A 19,036-nucleotide genomic window follows, 5' to 3' on the forward strand; every position below is an offset into this window, starting at 1 on the left:
GAGAGAAAGAGATAGCAAGCTATATTTTGTAGTATTTTTTCCACTTTAATTTACTTAGCTAGCAAATGCAGCTAATTTAGCCTACTCAAACACCAGGCTCAAACAGAGAGGGATGCTATGTTAGCTAGCTGGCTATGGCTATCCAATACTGGAACTCTTCCATGTCAAGGTAAGCTTTTGGTTTTAATTTATTTATTGCCACCGGGCCTGCTGGTGTAACTGCTAAACCGCTTACTGTACACCGTACTGCATGATTGTAGCGGGTTTACCAACACATTAGTGCTAGTAACTATGTTGACTGTGATGTTAGCTAATATAGTGACAATGATATAGGCTGTGTGTAGTGCATAGTGGTTATGGTATGACGGTTTGGCTTGGGAAGTGTTTTTGCCTGGCCACAGACAGCTGTTGTGTTGTGCACTGAAATACATAAACAAAGGTAAAAGGTGAAAAGAGGAGAGTGTGTAAGGCGAGATGGAATTAGCCAACGATTAATGTGATCATGCTGTTTGTATATCGCTGCTATGAATGTGACCTGTGTTTGCGGGTGATCATTTAGCTGATTCTGTTGAAAAACGTTTCTTAAATGGAAGCAAACAAAACGAAACAGGGATAAACATAGAGTACTGTACCTTATATTTGTCCAATAGAAACTTGCGGTTGCAACTATTTGGACTAATGATTACACCCTAAATCATCTAGATGCAGGCTAAAGTGTGCAAGGCAGTATTGAATGTGTCTGTCACCATGATTACTAAACATTTCTCTCGACCTGTGCACCTACGTTGTAAACTTTAATTCGTAAACTAGGTTGTAGCAACCTCATGATGGGTAGGGAAATTTGATTGTAGTAACCGAAATCTATTCATGTTACATTTAGTTGGGTGAATGGAATATGAATGACAGTCGCCCAATATGCTGTAATAGATAAGGCCATGCTCGTAAAAAAAAAAAATGGTCCTCCTTAATCTTAAAGGCACCAACCGCCACTGATTTTAATCTACATATCATGGTTCATTGGTCTCTTTTTTTCATGCAATACATGCTTTTTATTCTGCCAATGTTTCTACTCAAATGAATATTTACTAGTATATTTTACTTTTGTCACCCCCAAATCAGTCTCTGTATTCTTTGTTTTTTGTCCAGCTACAAATCTGTGAGCAGAAGAATGCCAACTTGGTGTTTGAGGACATCTTGAGCTGCGTCGTTTATGACCATTTTTTAGAATCTGACTGCGATTATAAACCAATTGACCCTTTTCATGTGGTGCAATGAGTGATATTCTGCTCTGATTACAGGATACTGTTACGGTCAATTATGTAGCTGTACCTGCCCTGGTTTACAATCAATGTCCTCCTACTGTCACACTCTGATCTGTTTCACCTGTCTTTGTGCTTGGGCGACACCTGGAGGGGGGTGGAGACATCTTCCCCATTATCCCCAGTGTATTTACACCTGTGTGCTCTGTCTGTATCCAGTTAGTTTTGTTCGTCAAGCCTACCAGCGGGTTTCCCCCTTGCACCTGCCTGTTTCTAGTTCCTGTTTTCTAGTTTTCCTGGTTTTGACCATTCTGCCTGCCCTGACCCTGAGCTTGCCTGCCTGTCGTTTATGTACCTTGTCACACCACCCTGGATTATTGACAACTGCCTCCCCTGACACTGAGACTGCCTGCCGTTCTGTACCTTTTGGACTCTGATCTGGATTTACTGACCTCTGCCTGTCCTTCACCTGTCATTTTGCCTGCCCTCTGTTTTAGTAATAAACTTTGGTTACTTTGACATTGTCTGCATCTGGGTCTTCCTTGAAACTTGATACCTACCACAAAAACAAGAAACCTGATCATAGCCTCAATTATAATGTGCCGCCTTGAAGCATCTGACTGTGCGTGCTATTCACTGCCTGCCAAAGCTGACTGAAAAAAAGAGACTTGGGAAGAGAACACAAACTGTCCTTATAAGGAATCAGGAACAACTTGTACTATTCTACTGCACATGTTACTATCCTCTGTCAAAGCTGAAACCCAACACCTCAAAAACATATGCATAGAAAAGCAACCTCTCTAATGACTGGGTTATATTCATACTCTAGTATAGCTCCTATCGTGTAGTCCGTGAAGCATTCCGCTATTATGGGACATACAGGAAGAAAGAAAGGGGTGCATTTTGTTCATTGTTATGTGACTGAAAATGGACACCACTGCAGTTAAAAACAGTAGGACACAGTGATCAGCCATGACCGGAAGGGAAGGGAAGGACCCTTGCGCTTTTCTTACAAGGAAACACTCTCCCTACAGCCAGACTCTTAAATAAACAATGTGCTCTATATCAGTACACTAATCTAACCCGTGCAACCGGGCATTTAAGGCTTAAAATTGTACCAGCTACATACCATGTACCATGAACCAGCTGTACTCTGTTGCAATTTACTACAGAAAATAGTCAGAACATGGGCTTACAAAAGATCCTGGACAAAAGCTGGGCATATACAAAGCATTTGAATATGACAATGATACACAAATAGCACAGGTCACCTCAACAGTGAACCTGGTCACTCTAGATTTTCTTCCAATGATTTACAATAGGACATATACAGTAGGGAGAGCTGTCATGACCTGCTTAGCTGAACTGCCCCTGTTTACAGTCTCACGTGAAACCAACCTGGACTCAGGGGTAGACATAACATAGTAAATGTACATTTAGCTCCCTCAACAAAAAAAAAAAAAAATATATATATATATATATATATATATATAGTAGTTGCAAAGTTGCTAAATAGCTAAAATGATAAAGTTGGCCAAATCCAATGTTTCATCAAATATATATATACAGTCGGGAGAACAAGTATTTGATACACTGCAGATTTTGCAGGTTTTCCTACTTACAAAGCATGTAGAGGTCTGTAATTGTTTATCATAGGTACACTTCAACTGTGAGAGGCGGAATCTAAAACAAAAATCCAGAAAATCACATTGTATGATTTTTAAGTAAATAATTTGCATTTTATTGCATGACATAAGTACAGTGCCTTGCGAAAGTATTCGGCCCCCTTGAACTTTGCGACCTTTTGCCACATTTCAGGCTTCAAACATAAAGATATAAAACTGTATTTTTTTGTGAAGAATCAACAACAAGTGGGACACAATCATGAAGTGGAACGACATTTATTGGATATTTCAAACTTTTTTAACAAATCAAAAACGGAAAAATTGGGCGTGCAAAATTATTCAGCCCCTTTACTTTCAGTGCAGCAAACTCTCTCCAGAAGTTCAGTGAGGATCTCTGAATGATCCAATGTTGACCTAAATGACTAATAATGATAAATACAATCCACCTGTGTGTAATCAAGTCTCCGTATAAATGCACCTGCACTGTGATAGTCTCAGAGTTCCGTCAAAAGCGCAGAGAGCATCATGAAGAACAAGGAACACACCAGGCAGGTCCGAGATACTGTTGTGAAGAACTTTAAAGCCGGATTTGGATACAAAAAGATTTCCCAAGCTTTAAACATCCCAAGGAGCACTGTGCAAGCGATAATATTGAAATGGAAGGAGTATCAGACCACTGCAAATCTACCAAGACCTGGCCGTCCCTCTAAACTTTCAGCTCATACAAGGAGAAGACTGATCAGAGATGCAGCCAAGAGGCCCATGATCACTCTGGATGAACTGCAGAGATCTACAGCTGAGGTGGGAGACTCTGACCATAGGACAACAATCAGTCGTATATTGCACAAATCTGGCCTTTATGGAAGAGTGGCAAGAAGAAAGCCATTTCTTAAAGATATCCATAAAAAGTGTCGTTTAAAGTTTGCCACAAGCCACCTGGGAGACACACCAAACATGTGGAAGAAGGTGCTCTGGTCAGATGAAACCAAAATTGAACTTTTTGGCAACAATGCAAAACGTTATGTTTGGCGTAAAAGCAACACAGCTCATCACCCTGAACACACCATCCCCACTGTCAAACATGGTGGTGGCAGCATCATGGTTTGGGCCTGCTTTTCTTCAGCAGGGACAGGGAAGATGGTCAAAATTGATGGGAAGATGGATGGAGCCAAATACAGGACCATTCTGGAAGAAAACCTGATGGAGTCTGCAAAAGACCTGAGACTGGGACGGAGATTTGTCTTCCAACAAGACAATGATCCAAAACATAAAGCAAAATCTACAATGGAATGGTTCAAAAATAAACATATCCAGGTGTTAGAATGGCCAAGTCAAAGTCCAGACCTGAATCCAATCGAGAATCTGTGGAAAGAACTGAAAACTGCTGTTCACAAATGCTCTCCATCCAACCTCACTGAGCTCGAGCTGTTTTGCAAGGAGGAATGGGAAAAAATGTCAGTCTCTCGATGTGCAAAACTGATAGAGACCTACCCCAAACGACTTACAGCTGTAATCGCAGTAAAAGGTGGCGCTACAAAGTATTAACTTAATGGGGGCTGAATAATTTTGCACGCCCAATTTGTCAGTTTTTGATTTGTTAAAAAAGTTTGAAATATCCAATAAATGTCGTTCCACTTCATGATTGTGTCCCACTTGTTGTTGATTCTTCACAAAAAAATACAGTTTTATATCTTTATGTTTGAAGCCTGAAATGTGGCAAAAGGTCGCAAAGTTCAAGGGGGCCGAATACTTTCGCAAGGCACTGTATTTGATCACCTACCAACCAGTACGAATTCTGTCTCTCACAGACCTGTTAGGTTTTCTTTAAGAAGCCCTCCTGTTCTCCACTCATTACCTGTATTAACTGCATCTGTTTGAACTCGTTACCTGTATAAAAGACACCTGTCCACACACTCAATCAAACAGACTCCAACCTCTCCACAATGGCCAAGACCAGAGAGCTGTGTAAGGACATCAGGGATAAAATTGTAGACCTGCACAAGGCTGGGATGGGCTACAGGACAATAGGCAAGCAGCTTGGTGAGAAGGCAACAACTGTTGGCGCAATTATTAGAAAATGGAAGAAGTTCAAGATGACGGTCAATCACCCTCGGTCTGGGGCTCCATGCAAGATCTCACCTCGTGGGGCATCAATGATCATGAGGAAGGTGAGGGATCAGCCCAGAACTACACGGCAGGACCTGGTCAATGACCTGAAGAGAGCTGGGACCACAGTCTCAAAGAAAACCATTAGTAACACACTACGCCGTCATGGATTAAAATCCTGCAGCGCACGCAAGGTCCCCCTGCTCAAGCCAGCGCATGTCCGGGCCCATCTGAAGTTTGCCAATGTCCATCTGGATAATCCAGAGGAGGAATGGGATAAGGTCATGTGGTCTAATGAGACAAAAATAGAGATTTTTGGTCTAAACTCCACTCGCCTTGTTTGGAGGAAGAAGAATAATGAGTACAACCCCAAGAACACCATCCCAACCATGAAGCATGGAGGTGGAAACATCATTCTTTGGGTATGCTTTTCTGCAAAGGGGACAGGACTACTGCACCATATTGAGGGGAGGATGGATGAGGCCATGTATCGTGAGATCTTGACCAACAACCTCCTTCCCTCAGTAGGAGCATTGAAGATGGGTCGTGGCTGGGTCTTCCAGCATGACAACGACCCGAAACACACAGCCAGGGCAACTAAGGAGTGGCTCCGTAAGAAGCATCTCAAGGTCCTGGAGTGGCCTAGCCAGTCTCCAGACCTGAACCCAATAGAACATCTTTGGAGGGAGCTGAAAGTCCGTATTGCCCAGCGACAGCCCCGAAACCTGAAGGATCTGGAGAAGGTTTGTATGGTGGAGTGGGCCAAAATCCCTGCTGCAGTGTGTGCAAACCTGGTCAAGAACTACAGGAAACGTATGATCTCTGTAATTGCAAACAAAGGTTTCTGTCCCAAATATTAAGTTCTGCTTTTCTGATGTATCAAATACTTATGTCATGCAATAAAATGCAAATTCATTCATACAATGTGATTTTCTGGATTTTTGTTTTAGATTCCGTCTCTCACAGTTGAAGTGTACCTATGATAAAAATTACAGACCTCGACATGCTTTGTAAGTAGGAAAACCTGCAAAATCGGCAGTGTATCAAATACTTGTTCTCCCCACTGTGTGTGTGTGTGTGTGTGTGTGTGTATGTATGTATGTATGTATGTATGTATGTATGTATGTATATATATGATTAAACATTGAATTTGGCCAACTTTATCATTTTAGCTAATTAGCAACTATTTTATATATATATATATATATATATATATATATATATATATATATATATATATATATATATATGTATATACATACATACATATACACACTTACAGGTGTCCTTACATTCAAAATCAAATAGCTAAACGATCCTTGGTATGACCATCTTAAAAACAATTCCATATTAAAATTTATTATTAATATCATGAATTTGGCATCCCATTTATGGTAACTACTTATTAACCAAAGATCCGATCAACCATGGGTGAATGATTATATACTGTACCTAGCTACATGATGATGTCCTTTGGTGGGCAAATCAGATCTCAATGTAACATACTGTACATACAGACTGACTGAACTCAAACATATCAACAAACACGTAATCGAGAAACAGTGCTATTTTCACTGAAACAAGGGAGCAATTTAATTCATTTTGTGGGTTATATTGACAAGAGGGGAAAAATGTCTCTTGCAAAATACAATTCCTTAGAATTTCATCATCTCCTGCTCGACATGCAGCCAGGCGCAACACAAAGGCAAACTGATTTTAAAATATGAGTCTCAATAAATCAGATCTCCAAGTTTGTTTTAACCCACAAAGCACTTTCATGTGTATCGCTAGTATCTTTAAGACACCCAGCTGTACAACTACACAGTTTAAACCCTGTGACAAGTTTCACTGGAGAAGGTCATAAGGAAAGACAAAACAATATTGTGACCTTACTACGCCCGATAAGCACACTCAAATCGAATGATTGTCACTCACAATGTGAGACACTGAAGGTGTGGTGGAAGGAAGGGGAAAGGTCATCAATAAACTTTCCTTGGCCAAAGACAACTTAAGGCATGCCCAAGGCTGCTGTTACGTATTAGCGTGTCGTGGGGCATACGTAAACCTTGCTCCACAGTAAATGACACAGACAATTCCAATGAGGACAGCTCTCTGTTTGTCTTTACTCTATTGGTCCAATCCCAATGGATATATTGTGCTATCACTGACTCAACAATATAATGTTGAGAATGTCAGGCCATCTGTTTGTGAGCTGAACCTGAAGCACAGGTGGGTCATGCAGCCAGACATTGAACCAAAACACACAATCTACATAAAAATGGCTAAAAAGCAACAAATGTGACATTTTGGAATGGCCTAGACAAAGGCCAGACCTAATCCCAATTGAGATGTTGTGGCAAGCAATTCATGCTTAAAAACCCACAAATGTTGCTGAGTTACAGCAAATCTACATGGAACTGCCAAAATTCTTCCACAACGACGTGAGAGACTGATCAACAACTACAGGAAGCATTTGGTTGGAGTCATTGCAGCTAAAGGTGGCACAACCAGTTATTGAGTGTAAGGGGGCAATTACTTTTTCACACAGGGGCATTGGGTGATGTATAACTTTGTTTATGAAATAAATTAAATTAAATACATGTGTAATTGTTGTGTTAAATAAGTTCACTAAACTTCCCTTTATCTATCATTAGGTATTGGTTGAAGATCTGACAACATTCGGTATCAAAAATATGCCAAAGTAGAGACCATATGAAAGGGGGCAAATACTTTCTCACGGCAATGTACATAGGTGTACTTTACTGTGCAGCAATATGTGCTTATATGGTTTACCACAATTGCTGATCTAAAATAGATTGGATCGTTGTTACAGAATTGCCAACAGTGTGTCAGGATTGTTTATGCCAGTACAGTCACACACATGCACAGACACGTACACACACACACACATACACACACGTACACACACACACACACACGCACACACACACACGTACACACACACGTACACACACACGGACACACACACACACACACACACACACACACACACACGTAATGAAACTGTTGTCTAGCTTTGTGCACCAAAGACATGCATGAGTATGTCTGGCAGACAGAAATGCGTGTGGGTTTTGAAGACTCTTCCACAATCTGTTTGCTTTTGTCATATTATTTTCTGTGACGAGGTCAACATACTTAAACTCCAATACTCTGAGATTGTTGTTGATGCAATGGATAAAACGTTGAACTGAGCACTTTAGGCCTCGCTTTGACCCAAAGATGTACAAATAATTACATGGAGAGAGAGAAAAAAAATGCCCCTTTCCACTCCACACTGCATTGAGCCCCAGTGAGACTGAGATTAAGGCCTGATCATGTATCTGATGGTAGCAGAGCAGTTTTCACAGAACCATTCGCCTGGTGGTGTAGTCCTAATCCCAACAAATCCTTTATTTTCCGCTGAACAGCGTGGTTGGATTTGCTTCTAATAAAAGGGGTAAAGGGAGAAAAAGAAGAAACTGTTGCGTCTGTCAGTTTGCGATTGCAAAGAATGTCATCACTGGGAATGATTGACTGTAATCTGTACAAAGTAATCAAATCAGAATGATGCACACCAGGCAAGGATGACGCATGTTCCCCGAGCACCTGTTCTTGGTGTGCGTCTTGGGACTGGTGGAGCAATGGGATCACTGTCCCAGAGGGCATAGAGTTTTGGGGGGTGGGGAGGGGATGGTGGAAGGGTGTAGATCAGCTTAAAGTGGCTCTGACGAAACTGTAATGCCCCAAATGCCTAGATTGGACAGGAGTATGTTTTCATACGTTCTTGGTGTGCATCTTGGAGCTGGTAGAGATGTATGATCACGGTCTCAGAAGGCAGAGGTTCTTCGGGGCACAGAGTGGCACAGGTGAGCATGGGGTGGCTCTGAAAAAACTGTAACGCCCCAAATTCCTAGATGGGACAGAAGGTTTGCCTTACTTGTTGATGGTTCAGTTGAGACACATGAAATAACCAGACAGTGACATTGAACGGAAACATCACCATCATAAAAAACACATGCATGAGGACTTCAGCATAAAGTCTCAGTGCACTAGAGCCAAAACTATAAATGTAACTCTCCAAAAATAACTTTGAGACCTAATAAACCTGACTTCAGTGTATCACATGGAACGTCTGGCCCTTTATACAGTAAAGCACTGAGTAACATTGAAGGCTGCACTTAACACCCTTTTCAGATTATGACCGGTTTTGTACTGAAGGAAAATTAAAGTGTACGAGATGAATGATTCAATCAGTCGTCATGTGAAAAGAACAACTCTACTACTTTGTTGGAGAACCTATGTCAACAGCAGCAAGGTGAAACAATGGAGATTACTACTTGTGACCAGACGGCCCATAATCTCCCTGCAGATATATTACTTCAACCTTAATGACGACTCAAGGATAAATACATGTTATCTGGGCATTTTTCATCCTTTCAGTGATGTCATCAAAGTAGTTCTTAAAATATATGTATCTATCACATCACTCACTATCAATGTGAAACTGGGTGTGTAACGCAAACCTGGTTCAATAAAAATATTATGTAAGCACTGTACTTTAGAACGATGAGCTATTTTTGTTGCTGTGATGTGACACTTTACCAAACTCTTACAGCGATGTTAAAATAGTTCAAATTTGAGAACCCATGCCAGAGAAGAGCAATAGTCATTGAGCTATTCTCCACCTGTCATGCTTTGCTCAGCAGTTATAGTGCACCTGCGCTTAATTGTTACAATTACATTTAGTTCAATTTAAGTAAGTTTGTTCCCGAGTGGCGCAGTGGTCTAAGGCACTGCATCTCAGTGCTTGAGGCGTCACTACAGACACCCTGGTTCGAATCCAGGCTGCATCACAACCGGGCGTGATTAGGAGTCCTATAGGGCAGCACACAATTGGCTCAGCGCCGTCCGGGTTTGGCTGGTGTGGGCAGTCATTATAAATAAGAATTTGTTCTTCACTGACTTGCCTAGTTAATTAAAGGTTACATAACAAAGTCACCCCCCCCAAAAAAATCGTGACATTTATGGGAAAGGTGAAGACGTTAAGGAAAAAGATGGACAAGCATTTACATTTCAGTCATTCTTATCCACAGCATATTACAGTTGTGAGGGCATACATCTTTGTACTGGTCCCCCATGTCAATCAAACACACAATGCTGTACCAGCTCAGCCACACGGAAGCTGCTATCGCCAGGTTGTTTGGATGATGACACCTCACCTCTTACATGGATAGCATAGATTTATTTTATAGACAGTAGCCTCCACTGGGCCCTAACTGGTTGAATCAATGTTGTTTCAATGTAATTTGCCAACGCATTGTGATGTGGAATCTTGTCATGCCCTGGCCATAGAGAGGCTTTAATTCTCTATTTTGGTTAGGCCAGGGTGTGACTAGGGTGGGCATTCTAGTTTCTTTATTTCTATGTTTTCCATTTCTTTGTTTTTGGCAGAATGTGGTTCCCAATCAGAGGCAGCTGTCTATCGATGTCTCTGAGTGGGAATCATACTTAGGTAGCCTTTTTCCCACCTGTGTTTTGTGGGTAGTTGTTTTCTGTATAATTTATTTGCCTTACAGAACTGTTCGTTTTTTCTCTTTGTTATTTTTGTTTGAGTGTTTTTTGAGGAATAAAGAATCATGAACACTTACTACGCTGCACTTTGGTCCACTCTTTCCGAAAAGAGCCGTGACAGAACTACCCACCACCAAAGGACCAAGCAGCGTGGCCAGGAGCAGGGATCCTGGGCCCGGGAGAAGAGGGAGTGGAGGACCTCATGGACATGGGAGGAGGTTATGGCAGGGGACAAGACCCAAGACGATACCAGGAGTCACCGCAACAAGGCAAGCACGAGAGGCAGCCCCAAAAATGTTTTGCGGCGGGCACACGGAGAGAGTGACAGAGTCATGGTTCAGACCTGAGCCAACTCCTAGTGCTACCGTGGGGAGCGAGTGTGGCCGTGCTAGAGTGGGCATTCAGCCAGGACAGATTGTGCCACCTCAGCATTCCTGGCCTCCGGTGCGTCTCTTTGGCCCATGTTATTCTGCGCCAGCTCTACACACGGTGTCCCCGGTTCTCCAGCAAAGCCCAGTGTGGCCTGTTTCAGCTCCCGGTACTTGCTGGGGTAATGGGGGTATACAGCCAGGATGAGTTATTCCAGTTCTGCTCTCCAGACCTCCGGTGCGCCTCCATGGTCCAGTGTGTCCTGCGCTGGCTCTACGCACTATGCCTACATTGCGCCGTCATAGCCCAATGCGTCCTGTGCCAGCTCTCCACACTCACCGAGCTAGAGTACGTATCCAGCCAGGACGTTTTGTGGCAGCTCCACTCACTAGGCTGCCAGTATGTCTCCTCAGTCCGGTGAGACCTGTTCCGGCTCCACATTTGAATCCTCCAGCGTCGATCCGCGGCCCGGAGCCTCCAGCGTCGATCTGCGGCCTGGAGCCTCCAACGTCGATCCGCGGCCCGGAGCCTCCAACGTCGATCCGCGGCCCGCAGCCTCCAGCGTCGATCCGCGGCCCGGAGCCTCCAGCGTCGATCCGCGGCCCGGAGCCTCCAGCGTCGATCCGCGGCCCGGAGCCTCCAGCGTCGATCCGCGGCCCGGAGCCTCCAGCGTCGATCCGCGGCCCGGAGCCTCCAGCGTCGATCCGCGGCCCGGAGCCTCCAGCGTCGATCCGCGGCCCGGAGCCTCCAGCGTCGATCCGCGGCCCGGAGCCTCCAGCGTCGATCCGCGGCCCGGAGCCTCCAGCGTCGATCTGCGGCCCGGAGCCTCCAGCGTCGATCTGCGGCCCAGAGCCTCCAACGTCGATCCGCGGCCCGGAGCCTCCAGCGTCGATCTGCGGCCCGGAGCCTCCAGCGTCGATCCGCGGCCCGGAGCCTCCAGCGTCAATCCGCGGCCCGGAGCCTCCAGCGTCGATCAGCGTTTTTTGAGGAATAAAGAATCATGAACACTTACCAAGCTGCGCTTTTGTCCACTCATTCCGACAAGAGCCGTGACAAATCTGGAAAATTTTGATTTGCAAAAAGTGATCAACGTAAACGGTTGTTTTGAGTGTGACATTCCAATATAATATTAGGAAGGTGTATGTATATACTAGTGTGTATAGACAATATGGACAGTATAAGAATATAAAATGTGTGTACAGCAGTAGTTATATGATGAGCCTTGACGAGAACACAGAACACAGTAGAACACAGTATATACATATGAAGTAGGTAAAGCAGTATGCAAACATTATTAAAGTGAACAGTGTTCAATGACTATGTACATACAGTTGAAGTCGGAAGTTTACATACACTTAAGTTGGAGTCATTAAAACACATTTTTCAACCACTCCATAAAGTTCTTGTTAAAATAAAGTGGTGATCCTAACTGACCTAAAACAGGGAATTTTTACTAGGATGAAATGTCAGGAATTGTGAAAAACTGAGAATAAATGTATTTGGCTAAGGTGTATGTAAACTTCCGACTGCATGTCTGTTATGGGATTTTTAAGAATGACTAAATGATGTATACATTTAGCTTAGAATTATAACTAAACAGAATACTACTATGTTACTGTATGAATGTATGAATCTTATTATAATCATAATACTGAATATAAGGTGTGTAGTTTTAGTCAAGAATTAGAACAAGGACTTTCTGTTCCTTGTTAGAAACGAATGGAGCTATCATCAGACTGGCTGGAATACTGTGTTCCTTACAGGACATTCTGTCCCTACCCAGGGAGGAGAGAGACCTTGGGCTTGTAGTAGATTGTTTAACAGGTGGCAGACAAATCTGAGAAGGCTTGTGAACTACACTGCTCAAAAAAATAAAGGGAACACTTAAACAGCACAATGTAACTCCAAGTCAATCACACTTCTGTGAAATCAAACTGTCCACTTAGGAAGCAACACTGATTGACAATAAATTGCACATGCAAATGGAATAGACAACAGGTGGAAATTATAGGCAATTAGGAAGACACCCCAATAAAGGAGTGGTTCTGCAGGTTGTGACCACAGAACACTTCTCAGTTCCTATGCTTCCTGGCTGATGTTTTGGTCACTTTTGAATGCTGGCGGTGCTTTCACTCTAGTGGTAGCATGAGACTCAGGTAGTGCAGCTCATTCAGGATGGTACATCAATGCGAGCGGTGGCAAAAAGGTTTGCTGTGTCTGTCAGCGTAGTGTCCAGAGCATGGAGGTGCTACCAGGAGACAGGACAGTACATCAGGAGATGTGGAGGAGGCCGTAGGAGGGCAACAACCCAGCAGCAGGACCGCTACCTCCGCCTTTGTGCAAGGAGGAGCAGGAGGAGCACTGCCAGAGCCCTGCAAAATGACCTCCAGCAGGCCACAAATGTGCATGTGTCTGCTCAAACGGTCAGAAACAGACTCCATGAGGGTGGTATGAGGGCCCGACGTCCACAGGTGGGGGTTGTGCTTACAGCCCAACACCGTGCAGGACGTTTTGCATTTGCCAGAGAACACCAAGACTGGCAAATTCGCCACTGGCGCCCTGTGCTCTTCACAGATGAAAGCAGGTTCACAGACGTGACAGAGTCTGGAGACGCCGTGGAGAACTTTCTGCTGCCTGCAACATCCTCCAGCATGACCGGTTTGGCGGTGGGTCAGTCATGGTGTGGGGTGGCATTTCTTTGGGGGGCCGCACAGCCCTCCATGTGCTCGCCAGAGGTAGCCTGACTGCCATTAGGTACCGAGATGAGATCCTCAGACCCCTTGTGAGACCATATGCTGGTGCGGTTGGCCCTGGGTTACTCCTAATGCAAGACAATGCTAGACATGTGGCTGGAGTGTGTCAGCAGTTCCTGCAAGAGGAAGGCATTGATGCTATGGACTGGCCCGTCCGTTCCCCAGACCTGAATCCAATTCAGCACATCCAATTGAGCACATTACATCAAAGTTGGATCAGCCTGTAGTGTGGTTTTCCACTTTCATTTTGAGTGTGACTCCAAATCCAGACCTCCATGGGTTGATAAATTTGATTTCCATTGATCATTTTTGTGTAATTCCCTTGTCAGCACATTCAACTATGTAAAGAAAAAAGTATTTCATAAGAATATTTAATTCATTAAGATCTAGGATGTGTTATTTTAGTGTTCCCTTTATTTTTTTGAGCAGTGTATATTACCTTTGTATCTGAGAGGAGGAGGGACATTTATGACAAAATGTGAGGTATATAAGCCAATGTACATGGTATTATGACCAGAGCTCTCGGGAATAAACGCTACTGAATCATTTTGAGACTGATCTTTGTCTATTTTATGCAAATAAGAGCCTTACAAATTCTTAGAAATGGACAGTGTTTTGCTTGATTGCAATTGAATTGGTTAATGAACATATAGGAATTAAATTCCTCTAACAATGTCAGCAGTTTCTAAGGTGCGTGGTAGAGTACTGGGTGGTAGTGGGCAAGTAAAAGTGACTAAGGTTCAGGGCCGGCTAGTGGTGATTATTTAACAGTGATGGCCTGGAGATAGAAGCTGATTATCAGTCTCTCCGTCTCAGCTTTGATGCACCTGTACTGGCTCCCCCTTCTAGATGATAGCGGGGTGAACAGGCCGTGGCTCGGGTGGCTGAGGTCCTTGATCATCTTCTTGGCCTTCCTGTGAGGCAGTGTGCCCCCGTGATGCATAACCATACTCAATAAGTCATATGTATGAAAATGTATGCACTCACTACTGTAAGTTTCTCTGGATAAGAGCATCTGCTAAATGACTCAAACGTAAAAATGTAACACATTTGGATGACAACTAAACCAAAAATCTGGCAGTTTTTCATGGTTGTGCTTTTAGATGTTTGCAAGCTTAGTGATAACACATTGGGAAACTTCCCAGTTGTCTTTTTGAGTGGGTGAATGAAGGTTGAAATTTCATTGATCAATGTCTTAACAAACAATGACTCATATTTCCACGTTGAAATTACATGGTGTGCCCAATGGGTACATGCTTTTCATGGATGATCTGTGGACATTTGGCAGAACAGTCAAACCTACGTGGTCTACTGATGTGAGTTTATGGTTAACTTGAGTATATTCATCTCAGATGGCAAATGCTATTGACTTTGTATTGGCTGTGTGTTAATTTTTAGCCTTGAGTAGGGATCTCCACCTAATGCAGGCTTGTTCTGCACACACAGTACTGTTGGCCAGGGATTGCCCTCCAGTGGCCACTGTTGATAGGAATTATGGAAATAGGAGACATATTTGGGTCAACACGGAGCAGGATGATACTACAATGCCAAACAGGTGGCTCAGTGTGGCATGGCTCCCGAGTGGCGTTAAGGGGTCTAAGGCACTGCGTCGCAGTGCTAGAGGCGTCACTACAGACCCTGGTTCGATCCCGGGCTGTATCACAACTGGCCATGATCGGGAACCCCATAGGGCGGCGCACAATTGGCCCAGCGTTGTCCTGGTTAGGGTTTGGCCGGGGTAGGCTGTCAATGTAAATAAGAATGTGTTCTTAACTGACTTGCCTGGTTAAATAAAAATTTAAAAAGTTTTTTTTAAATGGCCTGGTGCTGTACATCATTGTCATCATTACACAGAAAGGGCCGCACAACTACACTGTAGTAAAGAGGTACAGAAAACTATAGTGGTAGAGAACCTACAATATTTGAGCCCAAGTTTGTTATTCAGCCTTCGCAAATGCTCTTCCCAGACAGAAATAGATGGGCTTTGGGCATTCCCTTAGCCAACTACCTCAACTCTATATTTTTATACAACGACTGACTGTTTCCTTGTTGAGATTCAATTGGCACATGCGCATTTTCGCTGAGTTGCCATCTTCGAGCAACAGCAATAAGGAAACAGTCGATGGTTATACTTGATTAAAAATTATGATTGTTTTATAAAAAACGATACATTTCAGCAAACAAAAAGGCACACAACAACAGAGGACAAACATAGGTACACGGTAAGGGTTTAAGGAGTCAAATGTTAATTTCAAAACTCTAGTCTGCGCTCAACTCCATGGAGGAGTGGAGCTCAACTCCATGGAGGAGTAGAGTGACGTACTTGGCAAGGCTGAGGATGGTGACTTGTTTCCAAAACACTTGATTGTGTTGCCATTATTGCGACTGCTACTTGCACTATACAAAACAATTATCTTACCCTCTGACTGGATGGCTAAATGCACAGTGAGTCTGTATTGAAAAGACCCAACGTGCTCTCATTTTGTTTTTCTCCAACTCTCCAATTATCTATCAGAGTCATTCCAAAGCTGGCAAAGAGGGAATTTAATTTAACATACAAATGCTCATTGAGTAATCTAGTTTTTTGGGGGGGCAGCGCTGAAGTATCAGATTGAAAAAGGGTCATGCTTGGTTGAGTGGAGGATCATGTTATTTTGTTTTGGGTTGTTGCTTGGGGGGCTATGAACTTTCAATGAGCAATGTCAAATTCCTTGTGTGCAAGAACCAAGAGAGCTCTCTTTATAAGAACCATATGCTCCTCTGATGTTTCAGGAGAAAAGCAAAACTGACCTCATAACACACAATACAATGTCCCTCTTTCTGTTATGGTCTATAGTACACTAACTTCCTCTGTTGCAATTTTCTTCTTTGTCCCTGTACCTTCCCAAGACCAGCGACAAAAACACACCCAAACACACTCACAGGTTCTTTCTCCTCGAACAAAGCCTCAAAATTACCTTGATCAGTTTTCCTTCACTGTTCCCTTGAAATTACGTTTTTTCTCCTTTAGTTCCCTATTCTCAATGTTCTAGTCTCTTTTGTGCAATCACCTCCCTTGCTAAAGAGAAATAAAGAGCAACTGACTGAGGTAAAGACTCACAGGTACTCTCAACCAGACACACACTCATCTCACACACACACTCATCTCTCACACACACTCATCTCTCACACACACTCGTCTCTCACACACACTCGTCTCTCACACACACTCGTCTCTCACACACACACACAGAGTCCCAGGTTGCCCACTACACCGTGGGAACTGCATTGGTCAAAAGTAGCTACAAAGAAGCTGTGAGAAGGGACTTCAATATAAACCATTAATTGTCCTTCCTAGCAGACCCAATTCAGACAGTTGGCACACAGTAGTCTTTTCCGTGTAACTTCACCCAGGTCACCCGAACTGAGCAGGACTGGGAGCCTCCAGGTCCCTGAGAGGATAGATGCCTCAAAAACACCATTATTCAGGATACCCAGCTCCAGGCACACAATGGTAAAAACATCTTAATTAAACCCTAATACAATGACAACAACAGGTGCTTTATGTACCCGGAGATTTGAGTGGACAACACTTGAACGTGAGCCATGGTGGTGACCCACGACAGCCAGTGCAGCGCAGTACAGTGAGTCTGGCTCTGGTGACTTCTGCCTACCGGTGGATCAGATTAACCTTCCCATCATCCGGTTCTGTTTGTCCTCTCCTTGCATATTGCTTTTAAAAGTCAGTCTTTTAAAAGTCAGTCTTCTTGATCACACACTTCAATTGGCAACACTCAGAACTAACTGGATGAAAGATTACTTTGAACCTGCACCTTTTAACCCTGGTGAGCCTTGATGACAGTTGAGTCACAAACAGATGTTGTATTTTGGCAGGGTCAGGGCATCCCAGAGGGCTACTGTAAATCTTTAACTACTATGGCTTGTAAATACAGTTGGACTCCACATGCTCACCCTCAACCTGTTCTGTTCCACTCAACAGTTATTCATTTAATTGAAAGACGTGGGACAAAACACTGCAGATCAGAGGTGAGTTTCCTGAAAGCTTCGTAGCACTAAGTTCATATTTCTTCCAATGCCTACAATGTAGTGGTGAGTACACGATCTGAGTATTATGAAGCTTTCCAGAATCCCACCCCTGTTTGATATTGATCTCAGTCTTCATGACTCAAACCTGCCTGTCAGTGCCTGACTATGCAATGGGCCTCACAAGACGTTGACTGGTCTGGTTAAAAAGATGGTGTGGTGTAAAATTGACATGAAAGAATGTAGCTATGCTGCAACTGCCGTTTAGTAGAGCAGTTGTGTACAACCAGGTTGTTTTGCACTGGGTCAAGGAGAGGCTAGGGTTAACTTGTTTAAAAAGTCTGGTAAAGTAGTGATAAGGGTATGGGAAACCCAGTCAATACCTCTAGGGGAATGGATAAGGACTATACCCTGAGAGGAAAACACAGAAATATTGTCAGATGGATAGAGCAGTAGTAGTATTAGTAGTAATGATTGTTGTAGAAATAACAATGTATTAGTTCTAACAGCAAAATAAACTTTTACACCTGCTCATGCCACGCCCTCTATTGCTCACCCTGTGTCTCCTTGACCTGCTGCCACTCCCCCAGTGCTCGCTCGCTCCCTCTGTGTGTGTGTGTGTGCTGGAGTCAGAGCAGATCCCCACCAGTTGCAACTTGTTCCATTATCAAGACCTCTACAAATGCTCAGCCCTGCCTCTTCCACACTGCCAGATTGTAGCCTCTGCTCAGTCAGTCTGCGTTTTAGCCATTGGCTCACACATTGATTCTGTTTTCATGTTGTGCCCGTTTTTCCTTGCCTGACGCTGTTTTCTCTCCGCTACAGTTCCGTCCGCTCTGACTCTGGTCCCGGTCTCCAGTACCACGTCTCGTCAGTCCTGCCACCCTGCTCAGAACCACCACTCCACTTCTTCCTTGGATTCTGCTCCGGACCTGCTTACCCAGCCCCAACTCCCCTTGCTCCAGCCTCAGCCTCATAACCTGGCATCCTGCAACCCGCCCAAGCTTCCCCTGGCCTGCACCCCATCTTTCCAACAAATACCTTGTATACCTTATCCCAATCTCCTCATCTGAGTCTGCTCTTGGGTTCACCTACTAACAAGAAACAATGCTAAGTAGTAGTTGTGGAAAGAGTACAGTAAACTGATTAAACTAATTTAGATTTGGTGCAGGATCTTTTCTATGAAGTACAGTACCGAGCACAACACCAGACTTCCACTCGCATCCAGTCCCTTCAACCCTCACTGTGCTGTATAAACTGTCATGGTAATCTCACATGGAGAACCTGGAGTGGATTAACGTATATTCAAACAGAGAGATGCTCTGTGCAT

The sequence above is a fragment of the Oncorhynchus mykiss genome, chromosome 28 (assembly GCF_057628025.1).
Source record: "Oncorhynchus mykiss isolate SJ-2025 chromosome 28, ASM5762802v1, whole genome shotgun sequence".
In the NCBI taxonomy this organism is placed as follows: Eukaryota; Metazoa; Chordata; class Actinopteri; order Salmoniformes; family Salmonidae; genus Oncorhynchus; species Oncorhynchus mykiss.